This window comes from Etheostoma spectabile, chromosome 20, assembly GCF_008692095.1.
Source record: "Etheostoma spectabile isolate EspeVRDwgs_2016 chromosome 20, UIUC_Espe_1.0, whole genome shotgun sequence".
NCBI lineage: Eukaryota > Metazoa > Chordata > Actinopteri > Perciformes > Percidae > Etheostoma > Etheostoma spectabile.
In genome coordinates this window covers 4,193,727-4,200,669 of record NC_045752.1, presented here as the reverse complement: position 1 = coordinate 4,200,669, position 6,943 = coordinate 4,193,727, and the positions used below count along the sequence as shown (strand labels likewise).

Sequence of the window (6,943 nt, the reverse complement as noted above, 5' to 3'; positions counted from 1 at the left end):
AGCATCGTTGCTCACACTGTGCTCACACATACAAAACAACCAAAACAGAAATGTACACACTAATATATACATACTCTGAACAGAAACAATAGAGGCATGAGTGCAATGAAGAGTTCAATAAAATTGTTTTAATTGTGGAGCATAGTGCAAAAGGATACTGGGATAAATAGTATTTTGTTATTATATTACAATATGAACAGTATGAACATATGAACAGTTCTGAAATGGGAAATGAGAATGATGAATAAATAAAAATAATAATAAAAAGTGAGATGTGAGAATGGGAATGATGAATAATACTAAATAAGTGGAATGTAAGATTTGTTCCACTAAGTGTCACTAATGACAAGCAGTTTCCTCATTTAGGATCATTTATCTTCATGAAAGAAAGGCCTCCTCTTTGCTTTTCCCATCTCGGAGTTCATTATTCCAGCAGGTCAAGCATGCTCTCAACTTCTCTTTGAAGAGGGGCCCAACCAGTGTGTTCTGTATGGTGCAAGGATAACATTTAGATAAGAGGCTGCTGCTTGTTGGACACAAGTCTCTGGTGGAAACACACTGCCAGCTGATGGGGAGATGTGAGTGGACAGTCAAGTCCCATTTGTATCAAACATGCGCCAACGGCCTCTGGGAGCTGAGCCCATGGAGAGTTTCTATTATCTGGGTGTTTTTTTTATCTGCTCTATTTTTACAGAAGGCCTGGTATGTTTTTATAGGCCTGTACTGGCGGGGTGGCCTCCCCTCCCAGGGCTGGGTCAGGCTTGGGGGGGGGGGGGGGGCAGAGGTTGAGAAAGAAATTTTCTAGATCAGAGTATTTCTTTAGGGATTATATTCTATATAAGTAAATGTTTCCCCCCCATACTGTGTATTAGTATGTTTTAATGTATTTATCAATGGTGTACATGCTTTAGCAACACATTTTCTGAAGAACACACAATAGAGCTAAACATTCTGAGAGGCATTAATGGGAAATGACATTTTTAACTCAGTGATCTGGCTTTAAGGAACAGTTTGACATTTTGATGAATATGTTTATTTGATTTTGTTTCCAAAGCCAGATGAGAAGATTAATGCCACTTAAAGTGTCTGTAGACTCAAGTTTTGGTTATCTTAGAAAGACTGCAGGCAGTGGAAAACGTCTACACCAGCTCTGTCTGGTCAAATGAAAGATAACACCTGCATTGTCATCTTGTATACATTATGTGTCTTGTTTGTTTAATCTATACATAAACAGAGATTTTGGGTTTTAAAAAGGGAGTTACATTCAATTATTTCAGCTTTTCTCTCTGCCCAGAACTTTCGGTTATCATTAAGTAGTTATGACTATGCAATTTAGTTTAGATACTTGTTCCTGTGCAGGTTGGAGATTTTAAACAATAAGAGTCTATAGTGACTATGTGACATAATGCATTATATGTTTTAGAGAATATTCTCAATCATTGCAGACTCTTTCTTGACTTATCTTCTTCATTATGACCTCTATCCTTCAGAGACAGTATGTTTATTGTATTGTACTGTACTTTTAATACAGTAAAGCATATGAGTACTACTGAAAAACAAAAAGGTTTTTAGTTGACTGTATTAGTAACAGCATGTATCATCCTACTCTGACATTTTACATGTAGCTGTTGAGTTTCTTTTCCCCGATGAACTTTTGCAGCTGCAAACAATGTAGAAATGAGTTCAAACCTCCTTTTCAAAATAGGCACGCACACACAAAGTTTCTGCTGAGTTTTGTCTTCAGTAACAAAACATCAACAGGAGAGATAAAAAAAAAAAAGGGAAAAAGAGAAAGTATTGTTTTACGCTTTCACAATCTCTTCTGGCAAGAGCGCACCCCCGATTCCACTTTGAGAAAATAAACATGATGGAATTTAGAATCAGACACAAGTACAACTTCCCCTTGACCTCTGACCCAGCAGGAAGGGGGAAGTGTTCCTGTTATTCAGCAATAAAGATGAGTCATGTGAATAACTGAGGACATTCATGGGAAACAGAACCAGGTAACAGTGTTGTAGGTGAGGTTCGGATCTCAACAGACTGTGAAGATGTGTGCATCAGCAGTTTGTTAGCTAACGGGGATTCGCAACTAATGTTCCACATCACACCGAGGTGCTCAGAAAACCAATATTTAACTCCTTTTGTTGATTTTGGCTTTATCTTTGGTGCTCATTGCTTTTGGGATTTCAGCTATGCATTTCCTAGTTTCTGTTTTTTGTCGGTTCCATCTATAATGGCTATCATTGTTCTTTATTTTTGGGTGCTTTAATCTTCTATTAAATCAAAAGTTGGGAAGAAAGCACATCATTTCCTGTGAGGCTGGGGATTTTTCCTGGGAAAGTTTGACATGACAATGGAGGAAAAAAAACTTTTTCTTGGTATACTGAAGTCCTTTGCCAAGGAGGAGGTTATATTTTTGATGTGTTTGTGGGTTTTTAGTTAGCAGTAAATCTCATGTGTCAATGTGTTAAAAACCAGAGAAAGGGGATTGCGTGATTACCTTTCACGTTGTCGTTAATGCGGGTAGATTTCTAAACACCTTAATTAATATAACTTTAAAAAAGGACTGTGTGATTGTCTTCAGTGTTCTCCCTGATAACCTTCTAGTTTGCGTTATGTTCAAGCAGTCTCTAATTTCAACAATCAATCCTGCAGAAGCTTATATCTTACTAAGGTGTGCAAAGTAACAATGAGAAACGGACTTCGACCTTTTAATCAAAGAAAACAGTTCCTCTCTCACACGAAACCACCGCAGTACCAAAAAGACCTTCTGAAACCACTGCACACAATGCATTTAACTATACAATAACTACATGTGTTTTACAAGACGCTAGCCCACACACACACACACACACACACACACACACACACACACACACACACACACACACACACACACACACACACACACACACACACACTTTCTCTTCAGCATCTCTTTCAATTTCACACAGGAACGTCAGTGAGAAGAAGTCAACACTTCCCACTTGACTTGGACACATATATGGCAGAAGCAGATACTGTGTGCATGTGTGGTCGCGCTCATGTGTCAATCAAAAAGTTGGGGGGGAGAATCTTGTCAGCAAGGAGTCAGTTGTCAGTTAGGAAAATGTTAAAATGGCACATAAAAAGGACATTCAGCAGAGACAAACTACAGTAGCTGTTGTCAGTGACTCATTCGCTGTGTCATTTTATAATCTAGAAAACTGGTTAAAATGTACACTATATTAGGTGAAAACAAATAAATAACGCTCAAATAGAGGACAGTAAATGATCCATGTTTTACATTGTAGATTTTCTTACCAATTCAGGATATTACATTTAATCTGAGTTGTGTATTTACATATGTGGAAGTGAGTCATCAAAGCCCAATGACTGGTATATGCTTCTAAGATGTAAGAGGTTTCTGACCTGCACCTTCCATATTCCTGACTACAGCTCTACAATAGAAGTTTGGCTCCTGACACCAAACCTAGGACAAAATGTTATTATGCATCCATATATATATATGTATTTACTATCAGCATTATATTACCAGAGTCATTAATAGTAGTAGACTATGAAAAACTATGATCCCAGTGACCTCAAGTGCAGCAACAGCTGGGCTCGATTTTGCCGACAGGCAGCCGGAAAGACAACAGCTCTTCAGTGTCTCATGATGTACAAACAGCATTCAAATTAAGACAAACAGCATGAAAACAGTGTCAAAGTTCAGACAGTTTTTGGAAGTTCAGCTTTGTGGGAACAGAACGTTTTTCTAAAACAGAATAGCGATGGTTAGAAAAGTTAGACGTTTTGGTAAAAAGGCTAATTTGCTTGGCGCTGAAAGTAGCAAAATGTTCTTACTAGCATCTCTAAAGCTCATTAACACCTTGTTTCTCTTTGGTTTAATACGGACAAAAAAATCAAAGTGTAAATACAACACTTATTGGGTCATTTATGTGTGCCGAGCTGTTTTTTGGCCAGGGAGCCAGACTAGCCATTTCACCGTTTCTGTTCTTCATGCTTGCTTATCTGCTGCCAGCTCATAGTCCAGATCACAACCCTCTGGAAAGCCATGTGGTTTTTACATTTTGGTTTTTGTAAAAAAAAGAATAAACAATTTAAAAAATATATAACATGTTCATTAGTGAGATTTAGGGGTGCTGATAGGAGGATTTTGTCATTTTTAGACAGGGTTATAGGTTAGCCATTTCCTCCCGTTTCCAGTCTTCATTCTAAGTTGAGCTAACCGGCTGTTGGCTCTAAAGCCGCTTCATCGTTCTGCGTCAACTCCACGCCGTAGCTGTCGTTTCTCCTCCAGTCGGGGTTCAACGTGTTTCTTTGTGCATTTCACTGCCAGAACGCTAGGGGGTGTGTGGTTTCCGGAGGATCAATCCCAAACTCTTTGTTTAATAGTGCGTTGGTGTGTGCCTCGAGCCGGCGTGTGTGTGTGTGTGTGTGTGTGTGTGTGTGTGTGTGTGTGATGTGTGTGTGTGTGGGGAGTGGGTGATAGCGCGAGGGAGAAAATGAAGTGGCGGCAATTGTCTTGGGGGGGCAGGTTGTGACTGTAGAGGCATAGTGAGAGAACAATGTGTCTCCCCTGTGTTTTTCTGACCACCGTGGAATCTGTAGAAGGAAAAGTTAACCCTCTCCATGATTTCATGTTGTTTATGGAGAAGGAGAACCAGGAAATGTGTCGGGGGAGTGCAACGCTACCAAACCACGGCTGAGCGACGTGCGTGGCAGCGACGTGTAGTTACATTTTTCGAGAGGTGCACGTCAGGCTATGGCGTAGATTCCGTAGACGCAGAGGGGTCCGTGGGGGTACTCCGTCTATTCTACGCAGAACCATAAAATGGCCTTTAGCTTACAGACATGAGAGTTGTCTCCATCTCATCTAACTCACACCAAAAAAAAGCAAATGAGCTCATTTACCCAAATGTCAAACTATTCCTTTAAAACATTAATGTTACATGTGAGAAATATGTATAATGTGGTATTGAGACACACTGCATGTAAGACACAAAGACAAGATAAAGACTGGAGAAAAAGTGAAACAAAAGAATGAACAGAGCAGCCTGTTCTCATTGTAATCTTGATAAAATTGAAATGTAACTATAACCTAAATTTCACAAACTGATAGTGTAACAACAGACATTCTGTTGGGTGGCATCTGCATGTGTCAAAGTGAGATCTGGATGTGCAGTAATGTGTGTACGCACTTGCAAATTTTGTTGTATCTGTGTGCGGTGATAACAAATAATGGCAGGATGGAGGTTCGACTGTCCAGAGGAAGAGGGAGTAATAAAACACAGCAAATCACACAGCAAATCACAAAACACACACACACACACACACACACACACACACACACACACACACACACACACACACACACACCCCACTTTGTACAGCAAAATTGGCCCATTATGGTAAACCTTATGAAAACACATGCAGCCAAAGCAGTAACATCTTCTGATAAGAATGACACTAGAGCTGGGAAATAAACCACATTAATCTGATATCACAATACTAATACATAATTTTTGTATTATTGTTAAATAGGTTTTTAAAAAAGTAGTTTTAAGATTTGTTACTTTTGTGTGTAAATCATGGTAACCTGATCTTTGGGGTTTGGACTGTATAAGCTTAGTCAGCCAAAGAAACTGTTGACTGAGAAATCTTTAGTTGACGAGTCGTTATTTATCACATCTCTGGTTCTCTTTGGATGCTTTTATATAGACCTTAGTGGTCCCCTAATACCATATCTGAAGTCTCTTTCCCAAAATTCAGCCTTGGTGCAGAATTACAGCCCCTAGAGCCAGTCCCACAATGAGCTTTTCTTAGTGTGTAGCTTTTGAGGAAGAAAGACGGGGGCAAGGTGGAGGCTGGGGGTGTAGCCTTAACCAACTGCCACTTTGCTCGTTTGAAAGTCATGATGTCTCTCTCTCATGGGGGGGGCAAATTCTCTGGGTGCACAAAGCAGAGAAAGGAGAGGTAACCTTGCCCCTTATGACCTCACAAGATTCCAGATCGGCCCATCTGGGCTTTCATTTCTCAAAGGCAGAGCAGGATACCCAGCAGCTTTTTCCCGGCGGGAACTGACACCTTTACATCCATTGATGCTCTTCAAATACTCCAGACTCCTCCGTGATTTTACGAAGAACACAGGAGTTACTGGTTTACCACTTCGTCGATCGGTTAGTTTGTCTGTGTTACTGTATGACTTTGGTGTTTTAGAAGGGTTAATTTGGAGTCACAAAAGTCACACAATAACACAAACAAACTAACCTATCAATGTAACGGTAGACTAGCAACTCCTGTGTTCTGCGAGGCATTCTCCAAACTGGGGGTGTGACAACAACAACCTACAGTATGTCACACACTGACATTGGATAAGTACATCATACAACCCCACTTCCAAAAATCCAAACTACCCCTTTTTATTTCTAAATGGACACCCAGGGCATTGACAATGAACTTGTTGTTAGGTGTGCACATGAACATCTAAATGTCATCTAATCTAAACATCAAAAGAAAGAAAAACGCTCAGTGGGAATGGGACATTTATGGCACCCTCCCTTCTTTCTTCATCTCAACTACAACCTCTATCAGCCTCATGGTGTCAGAGATGGAAGCAGATGTAACACAAACAGCTTGAAGATGTCAATTCTGTTCATGGCCTTTTGTGTTGTCTCTGGAGTGCAGAAGCAAGTCCCAACAAGCCGTTTGGGGACACACACACAGGTTTGTGGCACTATCTTTGTGGGGACCCGTCATTGACATAAATCAGTCCTTAGTCCCTTACCCTAACTATCACAACTAAATGTCTAACCTTAACCCCTACCAAATTCTAAGCCTAAAACCACTTGTGGTGGTCTAGCATTTTGGCCCCACAAAGGTGTTGGGACTCACACACACACACACACACACACACCTACTCTTCCTCCTAATGTAAGGG

The 6,943-nt window shown here is 40.2% G+C and overlaps 1 protein-coding gene across 1 annotated transcript in view; it reads right to left on the bottom strand.

The window, feature by feature from the left end:
* The window catches only part of plpp2a (phospholipid phosphatase 2a), a 17,774-nt gene that overhangs the window by 9,728 nt on the left and 1,103 nt on the right, over window positions 1–6,943 (bottom strand). The gene's annotated exons all lie outside the window — the stretch shown is intronic.